At 41.5% G+C, this 15,558-nt stretch overlaps 1 protein-coding gene across 5 annotated transcripts in view; it reads left to right on the forward strand.

Moving 5' to 3' along the window:
* The window catches only part of sema6a (sema domain, transmembrane domain (TM), and cytoplasmic domain, (semaphorin) 6A), a 99,617-nt gene that overhangs the window by 13,739 nt on the left and 70,320 nt on the right, over positions 1-15,558 (forward strand). For 4 of the 5 annotated variants that reach the window (XM_019269790.2, XM_019269793.2, XM_019269792.2 and 1 more), the window contains exon 2: positions 13,436-13,525. The exons of the other annotated variant lie outside the window; for it this stretch is intronic. The gene's annotated coding sequence lies outside the window, so the exon portion shown is untranslated. The remainder of the gene's footprint in view (positions 1-13,435; positions 13,526-15,558) is intronic. 5 annotated transcript variants of the gene reach the window in all.

Consider the following 15,558-nt stretch of genomic DNA (forward strand, 5'->3'; position numbering starts at 1 on the left):
GCGAAAAGCTGATCTACCTGCCTGCAGGGTGTGAATTCTAGATTTGTCACCACAGGAAATACTACTCACATTTATAGTTTGCCCTTGTGCACATACAGATATTTTGACCAGGTAAGACAAGACAGGAAGTATAGTGACACGTTTGATAAGTAGTTATTGCTGTGCGGCATTTGGGCCTCTTTGCATTTTTTATGGCCACTCTAGTTTTGCCTTCACACTGGGAAGGAGAAGGTGAAGAGGCTGTATTCAGCAACTAGATACCACTAAATCTTACAAACTGGTCCTTACATTCAGTCTGTGTTGATGAAGTTCTTTTTCTTCTGTTGCTGTCAGCCTTGTTCTTGTCTCTTCAGCTACTGTTCACTTAGCTTTCTATTTACTCACACAAACCTGTTGTCAGAATGTCAGTTCTTGTCCGTAAGATGATGTTTCCAAGAAAAGGTCCAACTTCCACTGGGTCTTTTGAAAAGCTTTCATGAACAGGGCACAGCTGAATCAGAAGTACTTTGGAGTGATCCCCAATTGAGGCAAAACAAACATTTATTTCCAAGAATACGTCTGAAAGTGCTTTAAAACAGAGTACCTGTCCTCTTCCTTCTTAAAGCGTTCAGCTGCTGACACACTATAAGATTTGAAGTGTTTCTGTGAGGTGGAGGTGGATGACGAGAGTGGAGAAATAGATCTGCCTTTGGTGGAGGTTGGCCTCTCAAGTACACAGTATGGTGCTCTTGCAGTTGAAAGTGCGTGCATGTTTTTGTGTGAACACGCGTGTGAGTGTGTGTGCATCAAAGTTTTTGTTTCATGTATTTTCTCTGTTCTTATGCCTTCCCTGCGGTGAGCTTGTGTGTGCTTAGGTGTGAGGGAGCGAGCGTCTTTGCTGCTCTGTCAACCCCCTCTGAAGTAAATATTGCAGCACTGGGAAAGCAGACCCAGGAGGACCCGGCCAGAGCAGCAGAGGCGAAACAGGGCAGACAACCTGCACACAGACCCTTCTTTATACCCCATTAATAACAGAGTTCTACGAAGGACAGCCTGAGGCCAAAGAAGGTCTGTCAAGGTAGCTCATTGTGCGTTAGGAAGTGAGTTGTTCATATGGTAATAGCTGCTGGAGCGGGTTCCTTCAGAGGCCGTTTGTTTTAGTGTAAGTTGTAGTCACTCAATGAGGGGGACTGGATGGAATGTGACAGGGTGCACTGCTGTTTAGTTACTGTAGCTTAATTGACCCTGAGAAAGGCGAGTGAAGGCAGGGAGAAAGAGGGTGGGAGGAGGGTTAGTTCAGAAAGAAGTAGAGGGAGAGGAAGAGGGAGGGTGAGAGAAAGGGACAAAGCAGTGGGGTTGGGGGGCAAAAACTGAAAGCAGAAATTGATAGAGACAGAGGGAAAGAAAGTAAAGAGTGGATTCATTACGGCAGAAGCAGCTCACGGCTGGAATCTGTTTATCTGTTCAGCCAACAGGAAAAGTCTTATGGCGAACGCACAGCACAATGAGATGTATTCCTCTGAAGTCCATTCTACTAATGAGCCAACTTGTCCAGAATCATCATCTTTTTAATTATTCCCTTCGTTTTTATATATGGTTCCATTTATGCTTTTTCTATTTATTGCATGCTGATCTGCTGTTTTATTTTCTGGGTCAGGGAAAAGCTGACTCTTGTCTTTTCTCGTTAAGCTACACTAAGATAACAGTCACGAAGATGTTGTTGCTCAGTGGAGAAACATATTTGAAAGGTTTCTGCAAAATTGTAATTTCTTAACTTACATCAGTTCATGGACCAGTAGCCGCCTTCAGCTTTACAAGTATTTGGTCACAGTCCAAAGTATTGGAGAAAAAATGTCTCGACTGCTGGTGATGCTGGATGTAAAATCAGGAGATTGTCAAAGAGTTCATCCTGTGAAGATCATGAATGTGTTTTTTTTATGGCAAACTATGATGCTTCTTAGCATTTCACACATTTAAGAAATATCAACGTCGTATTTTTCCTCTGGTGACCATGAATGTCTGGACAATATTTCATATATCCAAAGTCCACAAGTCCAAACTGTTTGACCAACAGACTGATATTGTCTTCTCCAGAGCCACACCAGCATTGCTAAAAAAGTTTTTTTTAAAAAAAGGTGACCTAAATGGGTTTATTTACTTACACAGTTTCTGATAAAAGAGCCGTAACTTGTTTTTTCTGTTAATAAGTAACGTAACCACTAAGATCACTGAAGGGATTCTTATCTTGGTGTGTACTCAGTCTCAGCTGCACCAGTCCCTTCGGAAGAGGAGGCTTTGATTATACATTATTTGTTTAAGTTTTTTTATTCAATGTCAAGCTGTGTCTTTTTCTAAAGAACACAAAGCGTTAAGTGGACAGAGATACTGTGTGTCTGTGCCTGTGTCTATCTGTGTGTGTGGGTGGGTGTTTGACTGTCTGACATTCCCCTGAAGCCATTACTAGGTAGGTTTAATCTGACAGATGTGATGGATGATGACACAGAAGCTCTACACACTCAGAGCCGCACACAGACTTTTTGTGTGTGCGTTGCAGTGCCACCTTACACCCTGCTCTTTTAGTAAAACGTTCACCAAAACACCAGATCAGGGCCACAGCCGGAGACAGAACGTGTCAGATAGTCGCTCCTGTCCCATTTTTCTATCTCCTCCTCAGTATGAAATCTCTGTTCTGTCTCCACTCTACCCGGAGGTCACAAGCTAATCAAAAATGTAGAGACCTCCACAGACCTTGGTCAGCCTGCCCATTATTTGGGTTAAAGCTGAGCTGCAATCAGTGAAGCTATTTTAAGGCCCTGGCTGCTGCTTGCCCTGTACTTCCTATATCTCTCAGTGGGAACACGGAGTCATTGATCTATTGCCTAGCAGCCCTCCTGCACCCCCTCACCCCCCTCCCCTCAGTGAGAACCCACAAAGCTTCTCTACCCTGCAGCTCTCACCTTCAGATGGCATACCAGCTATACTGAGAGGATACAAAATATCAGTGTGAAAGAAAATCAGTTGAAAATGCTCTAAGTGCCACCGTCAACCTGACATCACAATACCCTCAACCTCTTGAAAGATTGCTCAGTGTTTAGTACAAAGAGACTATGAACTGTAGTTTATAAATTATAGACCCCAAGACCCTTGCCCTGTACAGTGTTTGAGAATAGAAAAGAATTCCTCAGGTATGTGAACTGAAACAAAGATAAAATGCTGCCTGACTCTCCAGTCAAGCATTAAATAGCCTGACTGAGCACTACTGCTGATGATGATGAACAAAGAGCCTGCGTGCCTCTCTTTTTAAGTGTAGATATTTTTCAGCTTGTGTTTGGCTGTGTTGCTGCTGTTTAGAGGTGAAATTGTAGTTGTTTTTTTTTAATATAACAACTTTTTGGAGTGGGTCATTTAACTGAAGTGTAACTACACACATTTTCTCTGTTGGATAACCCTTTACAGAAGGATTTTTGAAGCTCTTTGGAAAACACAATGAACACAATGGATTTTGATTTGGCACCATAGGTGGGTTTCCATTCAAATGGTTCAAATCTAATGCCATTTAAACCAAATTTCCAGAAGATATTGAAAAGAAAGTGAGTGTTTCCATCCACTATGGTTATGGCAATATTGAGATAAACAGTTGGTCATATGCTATTAAATCATTGCAGAAGAGAGCGAGACAAACCCCAAACGATGGTAAACCAAAATGTGATGGAAATATGGCCATTATTATTATGAATGCCTAAGATGGTTTCCAATATACTTTGTCGCATGTTGTTTTTATTAATGCGTTGACTTTTTCAAATGTGGTCATTGCAACTGCACATAAATAGAAATGGATGGAAACACACTGTTTTCTTATAACTTTGAATACTTATTTGACCCCAGGTGTGAGGTAATATTGCAAGCTTCACCTGTTCTGGCTTGTCGACACTAAGCATAGTGACACTGGAGAGAGGCTTAAGACTACTGCTGAATACTGCTGGAGAAACTAACGTCCATAAATATCCCACATTCATCCTCCTCTATGTCTGTAGGTTCTTTAAGCTCTCCTGATGGTCAATGTAGCAGAGGTGAGAGGAGAAAAATGGCATGTTAAATCCTGCAGTATGTGTGTGTGTGTTTGTGTGTGTGTGTTAGTGTGTGTGTGTGTGTGTGCTTAGTGAGGGTTAGTGCCAGACTGTCTGCATGCAGCTTGTACAGCTAATCTCTCATATAAAAAGTCAATAGAATCTAACTGTTTTTCAAAGAGGCACAGAGACTTAAAGGATGTTTGAATGTTAGAATAGTTGAAAGGCGAAAGCTAAGTAATTCAGATAAAATCCACTTGAGTTTGAGTTGAGATGTAATGACTGTAATGTATAATTTTGACACATGAAAGCGTTTACCAAAACTACAGGCGGGAAAAATTTTATCTTTTCTCTAAATGCTGCCATTGATGTCTTTCAAAAAAAAATTTTTTAGCCCTTAAAGGTTAAACCAGAGCCAATAAGCAATGGAGGAGGGGTTCACTGAAGTGATAAATGCAACTATTGAGACATCTCGTCACTCTGACATGTGTTTTGGTTCACTAGCGATCGGGGTTGTTCGTTCAAAAGTCCCCCCTGCGCCTACTCAATCACCACTTTGGTTTACATAGCCTGGCCCTCCGTCTGAGGTTCCTGCTGCAGACTCTCCTGCTATGTCTTTGTTTGTTTTGGTAATGGATTCCAAGTTGCTATTGTTGTTTATGTCACTTGATGATTGATGGGAAAAATTCACCTTCTCTTAACCCCCCCTCTCCTTTTTGCTCCAAAAGCCATCCTTGTACGCCTTCCAGGATGAACACACAGTGAGAGGAACAAGTTCCATCCTATTCTCCTGACAAAGTGACTCACTGGCATCCGGATGCTTTTTTGGACCAGCGGGCCGTGCCCTTAAATCACGAAGCAGACCTCTCTGAAAACAAGGTTGAATCTGTGTGGCTAGGACAGTGCAGCCTCCAGAGGGAAGACTGAGATTATATGCGTGGACGGTTCGGGGGTCCCTCTATTCATCGGCCATGTCACCCCATGGGGGAGGACTAATTGGTGGCCCCAAAGAGCCCCCTGTTTTGTACCCGGTGCTCACAAAGACATCGGGGTGCGGTCGCATAGAGGATGGGGGTGGAGGGAAGCAGCAGCGGGGACCGAGAGAGGAGCAGGTTTCCCATAGAATAGTTGGCTGGGATGAACTGGAGGGGGGCCTTGCCACTGGGTTGCAAGGAGACACGACACACTCATTTACACACATATACACGCACACACACACACACACATTCAAACACACTCTCAGTGGGGGATTCTGGTGCCAGTTGCTGGCCTCCTCTTCTACAAATGATCCAAGGCTGACCCACATAGTCAGCCATGTGTGAGGCTTCCCTTTATCCCGCAGCCCAGTTGAAACATTGAGTTATGGGTGTTCTCTGGTGCTCCCTGCCTTCTCGGCTGGGACTGCACTGGGGCCCCATGTGGGCTGACATTGTTCACCCCGACCCAAGGACAATGAAGCTGTTGGCTGGGCAGAGAAAGAGATAGAGAGAAGGAGGGAGGGAGAGAGGGAAAGATGGGTGGAAAGAAAGAAAGAAGAAAGAGAGAAAGAGGGAGAAAGAGATTGAGATAGACAGAGTGAATAATTGAGAGGGAAATGGTTGAGAGGGACAGATAGGATATATAGATAGGAGGTACAGAAAGTGTGAGGTAAAAGAGACAGCAAAGAGAGAGATTGCATCTTTGGTAACAGAGAGGCAGGAGATAAGAAACTTAGATGACAGAGGTGAAGGGAGAGCGAAAGATCGGAGTGAGAGATAGAAAGAGTGAGGCAGTAAGACAGATGGCGAGACAGACACCGAGCAAAAGACTGAGGCAGCGTAAGAAAGTATTGATTGCAGTGTGTGCTGGGTGTCTTCAGCTGTCGTAGCTGGATCCAGAGCGAGGTCGTTAGCGTCTGCGAAGCATAGAGCCATGGACATTAGTGGCTCTTTAACAAACTCTGTATTGATTGGAGCTTAGAGGAAGACTTACATGTATACCAAGGGATAATGTCCTGTATGTAATTAGCACCATTGCTCTGATAGTGAAATCATGCAGGACATAAAGGCTGGACTAAAAGGAGGAAACCATCATTTACAATTAGAAAGATGTTTTTTTTTAAAGTAAAAGCTTAATTCCATAATTTCTCTCCTGGCGATTTTATGAGCCTTTTAGCCTACCCGCCCTCTCCGATATTCAATCTACGACCAGGCATTTTATGTGGTTAAAAGCAGCCGATGAATCTAATACTAATAGTTTATTTTAAAGGCATAAAGGGGGATAAATCAGAAAATAGGAGCTACGACTGTGTCATGGATCATTTAACACATTTTCTCTCCTATTTCCATTTAACCATGATTAGTGACTGGCCTGGATCTCAAAGAAAGCAGTATAATTGACAAATGACTTTAGTTAATCAAGTGATTGGGGGTGATGATTACTGAGAGAAAGTGTTTCCTTATATACAGCGTAACACACACACACACAGTGCAAAGGTGCAAGGAGAATTTTCAGATGCAGATGTTGCAGAGTGTAATCTGCAGGGTGAAAAACATGCCATGTAATGAGTAGGGTATGTATAGAGTTATCATAGTCACACATATTGACACACATTCTGAAAAAGATGTTTACATTGCCCAAGACAAACAGTTAATCTGTCAGTTCGCTCTTCGCTGAAGTTCTCCCTCTGAGCTATTTATTCTGATGTTTTGCAGCATCGGTGTCCAGAGTTATAGATGAAAGATGGTGCAGAATTGAATGATAAAAGCTGCCTGGTTTTTCAGCACCAATCTGATGTACGTCAGCTGTCATGTTTTTAGGTTGATCTGCAAAGATCAAACAAGTGTTAGGTGGCATCTTGAGTTTTGTATCAAAGGCTTTGTTGCAGTTAATTGTAGCATTAAAGAACATATGGCTAAGTATTTATTTGCACACATTTTGTGTGCTTCAGTCAGTAAAAGACACTTTTATGTTGTTTCATTAAAGTTCTTGTTTTATTCCTGGCCCACACTCCCTCTTTTACTCAGCTCGTTTGAGTTAAAATAACACAAAAAAACACAAAGGATTACATGGCTCTGACTCAGTTTGTGCGTCCTCATATGCATCTTCCTTCCAGGACACACACACACACCAAACCAGTAGCATGTCATCAAAAGCTTAGACTTAAGCGTTGTGTGTACGCAGCACACTCGTTTCTGGAACCCATTTTAGAATGGGGTAAAACCACATAAAAGGTCTGCCCCTATCCTTCCGCCCATACCCCCATCACTCCTTTTTCCCCCCATCTTCCGGCTGCTGTTCGAAGATTAGACAACTTTACTGGATCTTATAATCAGTGATGTCAACCACAGATGAAAATGCCCAGCCAAATGCATTTTGATAGCTCCCAAGAAGACGGAGACATATGCAGGCCATTACGCTTTTTCCTCAAAGACAGCTGCTGCCTCTGGATCTCTGGACTCCCTGAAAGTCTCTGGCATAAATGGGAGGTAATTACCATATCAGAGATCAAGACTCTGGGCTCTGACACCACTTTTTCAATTACTCAGACAGGTTGTTAAGATGCAAATTCAACAAAATGGCTGAAACCCCCAGAGAGGGATACAGTTTCACACCCAAAGCTGCTTCTTAAGTTTCGTAGTTCATCACATTTTGACAGACAAAGAGAGAGATAGAAATAAGGGAAGAAATGGAGGTTGGTTGGAGTGATGCAGGGTATGTATAATTCATTGTATTCATTAATGTGACAACTCAACATCTCGTCTCAGTGTGTTTTTTTTCCAAGCATGCAAAATTACCTAATTCAACCTCACTTCAAGTCTAATTTTGTGTCCATATCGTGCATATAGTATATTTTTTAAGTGGCTTTTTCATCAAATATACACAAGGCACACACAACACTGGTATTTAGCCAGTCAGTGCTTGCTTGCTGTTGCATGTAAAATCACCTCATTCAAATTTAATCTGTGAGTTTTAATATTCAGAGTTCTAATATTTAGTTTCTTTGGATGATACTTTGTAATGCCGATGCATTATGCAGCAGGAATGTAAAGAACGATCCTGTGCATATGCAAATCTGCGATTCTGCCTTCAGCACAAGTTTGGAGGAAATTATCCATATTATGTAAGGCAAGATGTTGAAGAGATAATACACAGGAGACATGTATCCATGGCAAACTTCATGCACACAGATGAAATATTTATTTAATCAGTTAAAAATATTTGTATTGGACGACAAAGCAGTTTGCCTTGCTCCTTATTAGACCAAAACCAGCTTGAGCTAACCGCCTGACTGGCTGTGAGGCTAACAGTCCGTCACTGGCATTCTCAAAAGCTTCATCCATCTGTCATTCATATCAAGCAAAATATGAATGATATGATGATACAAGTTAGACATGGCAGAGTTTGTGTTTCTGCTCCTGAATCATTTCAGTTTCCAGGAGTTGAATAAAAATAGAAAGATTTTCTGTCCTGGTAGCTAACAGCAGAATAAAAACAAAAACAAAACCCAAAAACAAAACAGAAAACCATCATGTCTTCAGGAGATATGATTGGACATTGCAGTACTTTGTTTCCTGTGGCTCCCTGTGGAATAAATACGGATGCAAGTAGAAGCAGTAACTGAAAGATCTGGTTTGACTGGCGCTGCCAGGAACGCTGGGAACACTCTGTGTATGTGTGTGTGCGTGTGTGTGTGTATGTGTGGGTGTCAGGGCCTGGAGGAGGGAAGTCTCTCTCTGAGGTCATGCCATGCAGCCCTCTCCACTGGGGCCCACCCTGCCTGGCAGCCCCACACACACACACACACACACACCACACACACACATACACACATACACACACACAGAAGTTAGTGCCAGATAGAGACTTGAGGAGACTCCGCGGCTCTGCGTATGAATGGCTGTCTGTTAACTCTGTGTTGCCCTCATCATAATGACAGCCTCATTATGATGGAGCTGAATTGTGTGGGTATGGGTGCATGTGTGTGTTTGTATAGTCAGAGAAAGAGAAAGATGACATAAAGGCCTTCGTGTGCGTTCATGCGCAGCATGTTCACTTAGTATGTGTGTGTGACCATGTTCCTTGGACACTTAACGTAGGATGCCTTCATACTGCGAAATAAGAGGATTCCTACTGTTTCTAGGAAAGCACTGAAGGGCTTATGTAATAATCCGTTATCTCTACATATTATGCACATATACATAAAGTTTGCTTGCTTTCTGTTGTTAGTGCCGTGCCCAATTTTCCTCTTGACAATCCATACACAGAACTCATGCATTATGCAGATCTCACAAGAGGACTAGCTTGCCTTGTGAGGGGAGAGAGAACGAGAGGAAAGTATGACTCCATACCGAATTATTATAGCACACAGACACACGCCACATTGTTGTTTACACATTCTTAAATATTCCGAAAGAAAAGGCAAGAAGAACAAGATGATTGGAGTAGTGTTTTTACTTCTCCCTTGCCTCCCTCCATCTTTCATGCTGCATCTTAGAGTTAATAAAAACACTTTAGTGGCAAGGGGGGATTTATTTGCATTTCCATGCCATGCTTTTCCATGGCAGTCTTTGTTTTCCTTTAAGTAAACATGAGTGTACATGAGTGTGTGCAGTGCTCTCTCTCTCTCCGCACCCCCTACCTTCATCATGCCTCTCCCCCCTCCTCATCCCTCGCTAGTCTAGCACTTATCTCATTACTCCTGTGTGTAGATTATTTGTGGTGCCTCCTTTTCATCCCACACACATTCACAAGAAAACGCTCATATTTACACCCCACACTCTGCTCCCTCATGCCCTACTTTCTCCTCCCTCTTCTCTCAAATAGTGTCATTCCCCCTGCTCCCCTATATCCCATGTGCATACCCCCCTCTTTCTCGTCACCCATTTGTGCTGCTCCCCATAGATAGAGCCCCCACGGCCTTATGTCTCCTGTTCACTCACTGGTTTCATCATGGCAGCATAATAACTTTTAATCTGCAGTCCTCCCTAAGCTCCCAGTGTTTCATTATGGTCTTGGTCAGGCGATTTTGAATGTTACCGCAGCCGTTCACAGTGAGCTTATGCTGGCCTCTTGATTAGAAGAAAAGACAGAATGAGCACATGAGGAGAGAGCGTGAAGTGAGAAAGATAAAGACAGAAACTGAGCAAAAGATATATTTGCTCAGGGTAGAGTGCGCTGTGGCGAAAGTGAAAGAGAGACAAACAATTAGGAAAGAGAAACGGCATCTCACACAGAGTTTGAAAGCGTTGCAGGTCGCACAGCAAGCAGGCGATCGACGTCACCTTTGCTTTTAAAATAGTTAATCTGCTCCTGGAGGGACAATGACTGCTTTAAGTCCCTCTCTTCTCTACCTCTCTCTCGTCTAAGTCCGTCCCATGAGCTAAACTCCTCTGAGGCACATTGCTTTGATTAGCTTGTGTTGTTGTTGCACCTCCTCAGCTCTATAGCACCAGCTCTAGATGCAAATGCAGCAGTTATATTTCATTGGAAATCCCTTAAATATAAGAAACATGTGATGTCTCTGAATAAAAGGAAAACATGAATCTGGTAATGTTAGGGCTGCTGAATATTGGCAGAACACATTGTTGTGATGGTTTTAAAGGGGACACACAGTTTGAATGCTTCAGACTCTTAATTTATGTTGTTACACTTAGATAAAATAGCAACAAGCAACACATTTCAAATCAAAGCTACATTGTAACTCGTGGCTCTATCTCATATAATTTAACCCCCAGTGTGTGCGTTCATAAAAAATAGTATTCAGTGTTGCAAATAGATGTCTATGGACACTTGCCCGGTGATGCTCTCTGTCATCATGCTCTCTGGCTGCAATTTCTATGTCATTTCCCTTAGACTCTATTCAGGCTCTAGTTGGGAGGGTAATTTTACCCTGACCCAACTGAAAAATGTATCACAGATGTGGTTGGTTGAATTCTGATTCATGTCATGCAGTTAGTTCCACAGCACTGTATAGCATACTGTAGCGCTGTGCTGTCATTTGAGAGACTGTAATATCATTGGAGATAATGAAATGAACTGTACTGACGTATCCTGTTTTTAACAGAGATTATATCTTGATTAAGGGAGATTATCCTGTTGATTTGGATTAATGTGATGCACTGTATGCACTTTAATGATCTGGTTATAAATGTACAGAGTTTCACGTAAATACACTGTAGGGACCATTGAAATCTACAAGACTTATCCTCTAGTGGCCCTCAGTCAAGCATGTGTCCTAGAAATTATGTTTATATACTTCTAATTTGTTTTTCCAATTATGTTTTGTTCACCAACATAATTGCTGCCTGGATTATGTTCCCTGGCAACGTTTTCTTTCTTTCTTTTTTTCTTTTTTTTTCCTAGGAAGTGCAAGTCATAGGGAGGTGGTCAGGGTTAGTTGTTACAAGTAGATGTTTTATGCAAGAGTGGATTTACACAAGAGCAGAGAAAAAAATGAACATTTTGCTAATTGCAACATTGCAACATTTTGTGACTCAGCAAATAATTAACAATTTTTCCGCATTGTGCTGATATGAATATGGGGGCCATTACATTTGTTTCAAAATGTTTTTGCTGCTGCAAATTAATAGTATATAAACATATTTTTAGGAGGCCGATTGGCCATAACACAGCATAGAAGTACTGTTACAAGTGAACACCATGCATTCAAAAGTTTTATCATCTACTTAGTCCTTAGTAAAGTAGTCAATATGCAGAATGACCCATTTCAGAATAATAAATATTGATAAGAAAAATGTACGGCTTTAATGTTGCAGCTGGTAAAAAATGAGTTTTTCTTTTTTCATTGATATCCCAGTGAAGTCTTATTATAGTCTATAGTAATTTATTTTAAGATAATCTTTTGCATTATTAATTTGAATCTGAAAAGTAACTAGTACATTGTCAGATAAATTTACCTCAAAATTATACTCACAGTAAGTACAGTACTTGAGTCAATTATTTGCACTTTTATCACTGTTAGTGATTTTACCTCAGAGTGAACTCTAGTGGGACAAAAAGGTTGTTGTGTCACTATAAAACAATCATTTCGTTTCATTTTAGATTTAATATGAAGTTTTACTTCCATGGCAGCCTTTGTCTTTGAAACCTGTCTGACCTCTTCCCTTATCCAAACCTCCTCCAGCGTGTCAGCTGTGTATCCTTGTGGCATGCTCTGCTGCTATGGCATAAGGGGATTAGCTGTTACTGCCTGTTGGTGTTGTCACGTCCACCAACCAATCCAGTCCACAGAAACCAAGAAGGCAATAGTGGACTCGTAGTCGAGCAATCCTGAAGGGCCGTTTTACTTCACGCGGACAGTTTTGACAGCACTTCAGTTGTCATCTTAAGTCTTTTGACAGATATGGAAATGTGTCAAAGGGCAAAGCAGATGTGCTCCTGGAGATATGTCAGATGCAGGCATACCTGTGTGTCCAGGCTTAGATTCAACATGACAATGTAAGCAGTGTCTTTTTACATGCTTGTCGCTCAACTCCCAAGGCAGAAAATGCTTTGAAACAAGCTTTTAAGACAGAAAGTGGCCACAGAACATCCTTACTGGTCTTTTGTAGGTAACATTTGGCATTAAGCCATCTCTAAAATACACTAATATTCCCTGCAGATCATTTTTTTTTAGATATGCAGGGTCTGTGGTTGGACCACCCTGCCAAATCTGCCTGAATGCCTTCACTAAATCACCTCATAACCATTCATAGTAATTGTCTCTTAACCTGTCAGTACGTGATTTTAATTCATCACATTAATATGCCACAAGAGAATGAATCTCTACAGCATCATTTCACAGATGGCTTATCTTTGCAGAACAAAAAATGAAAATGAAAAATGAAGTCTTCTGGAATGCTGCACTGAATTGGCTCCTTTGGAAACTGACAAACTGTAGTGACAACCAATTAACAACCTGAATTAAGGAAGAAACAAAGATAGTGATTAGACACACAGTATATGTATTTTACACTACTACATGATATGAAATACTACTACTACAATACTGTTGGGGACAACAAACATTTTTGAAAACTGTTTCACCTCTGAGGATTTGGATTTTATTTTAGGATTTCTAAAATCCAGGCTTCAGACCTGGTTCTTACCAGTAGTGCAATACATGATACAGGCTGGAATTACTCATAATACTTGCTATTTTTTTAAAATGAAAAAGAAAAATACAGCACTAAATCTAGATGGCACTAGATTCCACTAGATTGCACAAATGCAGGTAGGTTTGAGAAGCAGTTCGATAGCTGTAAACAAATAAATAAATATCACATATGCACAGAAAGAAAAAAAAAACTGCGCCCAGGATATGTGTTGTATAATGTTGTGTAAGATAAAGTGCAAAAACCCTATCAACTGTAATGCTAATTATCCCATTGTTCATCCTTCTTTTACAGATTTAGTTACCATTGACTCTTAAGGGAAAGATAGTAATCCGCCGACGAGACTAGATGCTGTGGAGGATCCGTACTGCTGCACTTTGGCTTGTAAGTCAATTACACAAAGACAAAATGTACATTTACAGTAACAGGCTACTCTGAGTTCTGGTTTTGTGAAAAAGAAGCTGCTTTTGAAGTTCTTAACACAAAAATGTGATTTATTCATGTGTTTATGATTTCTAAGTTTGTTAAAGTCAAATAGGTAGGAGTATTTTCGTTAAGCCAGCTTGATCAGGGTATTGAGCCTTCGCAGTGACTGACTAGATAGCTCCTCTGCATTGTTTCCCTTTTAAAAATTGCTTGTCGTTGGAATTAAATGCGTAAACAGTTAAATGGTTTAAGTTACCGGATGAGCAACTTGATCCTCTTATGTCTTCAGGGGCCCTAACTCTGTCAGTAAAGCGCAGATTTCATTGTTGCAGCTAACAGACTGTAAAGTGCTATATTTCTGGAGGCTTTCTCTATGATTGCACGCACGTGAATGTGCGCATGCATGTGTGTGATGCTACAGGCTCTGTCCTTGGATTAGAGATGGTGGTGGTGCTGCTGGTGATAATGGTTTGGTTGGGATCATATCTGGATAGATGAAAGGAGGATTGGAAGGATGGAGGAATGGATGGAAGGGAGGGGCGGGTTACTCCAGGGACTCATCAAAAGAAGACAGAATGAGGGAAACAAGAAGTAAGAAGAAAAAAAAGGAGGACATTGCCTATCCTCCCTTTTTTTTTCTCTCTCCAAGGCCAGTGTCACAGCAACTTAGGCCTTTTTACTGTTGTTGCTTTTTAGCTGAGTGGATATTTGAACCCTGAGCAGCCCTCTCCCTCTTCTCTATCTTACGTATATCTCTTCCTCCCTTCTGCTCATCCTCTCTCCTTCATCTTGTGTCTTCAATTCCATTAAGTTAATTTACATTATTCATAGAAAGCCATTAATCACATTTTCTCCTGGATATAATCTGCATGTCAATCTAAACCCTGGTGAGGGGCGAGGAGAAGAAACGATTGAGGTAAGGAGAAATGAGGTAGACAGATGGATTATGTTCTGCTGGATGGTCACTTGGACTAAACAGCCAAACGAGCCCAGTTCACCGTGATTACGCTCATCTTTGTAGATATTTTGTCTGCGAGAGGAGAGCCAGACTTGTGTTTATCTCAAGAGCCAGATGGACGTGAGAGCGATAGAGAACCACAGAGAGAGGAAGGGAGAGGGAAAGCCGGAGTCAGGGGCAGAAATGGGAACAGAGAAACTAGAGACTAGAAAGATGTGGAGTCGGGGGAGGCTGCAGCCACAGTCTTTTAGTGGATGATGATGAATTACTTTGACAGAGACAATCAGGATGAAATGTTAATGCGAGTGTGCCAGAGGATGCAGTCACAGCCAGACTAAGTCCTCCTATGGGGAAAACGAGATGGTTAGTTAGAGCATACGCACACATAGGCAGACACTCAAATGTTTGCACAGATATACAGTCATGCAACAAATCACCAAGGAAATGGAAGTTGTATTTGATGGCCCGTGTGTTCATGTATATATCGCTGTAGCGAGGGATGAAATGCATGAAATGCCACTGCTCTCCTGACCTTTGAACATAAGTAGGTGTGTGTATGTCTGGGCAGTGTTTGCTTCTAGAGCTAAGAAGAGGTATTCACACAGTGTATCAGTGGCTGTGTGGGCTGCAGGGTTTGCCTACAAATCAATTGTTTCAAATCTGAGGATGTGCTATCACAAATCGTTTAAAACCAACATCGCTCGTGCACTCTGTTTCCTTTCATGGCAGTGTTTTTTTTTTTTAATGATGGTAGTATGCAGCAGCCCATTTTCAGAAACAATGGCTACATGTTTTGCATGTCTATTTTGATAAATACGTCTCCAAATCTATTTTTCAATGTCTTTGTAAGCTTATAATGTAAGCATGATGATGTTAGCTCACAGAGCCAGCATGGCTCTTAGCCTTGTTTAATAAAACAAGAAATATTATTAGTCATCTATGAAAGAATGTACAGCAAAATAAAGCTGTACAGTTGCTCGCTATTATGGTCATGAATTACTGCCGCCTGGCTCTCAGTCATTTAGGTTTGATA

The sequence above is a fragment of the Larimichthys crocea genome, chromosome III (genome assembly GCF_000972845.2).
Source record: "Larimichthys crocea isolate SSNF chromosome III, L_crocea_2.0, whole genome shotgun sequence".
In the NCBI taxonomy this organism is placed as follows: domain Eukaryota; kingdom Metazoa; phylum Chordata; class Actinopteri; family Sciaenidae; genus Larimichthys; species Larimichthys crocea.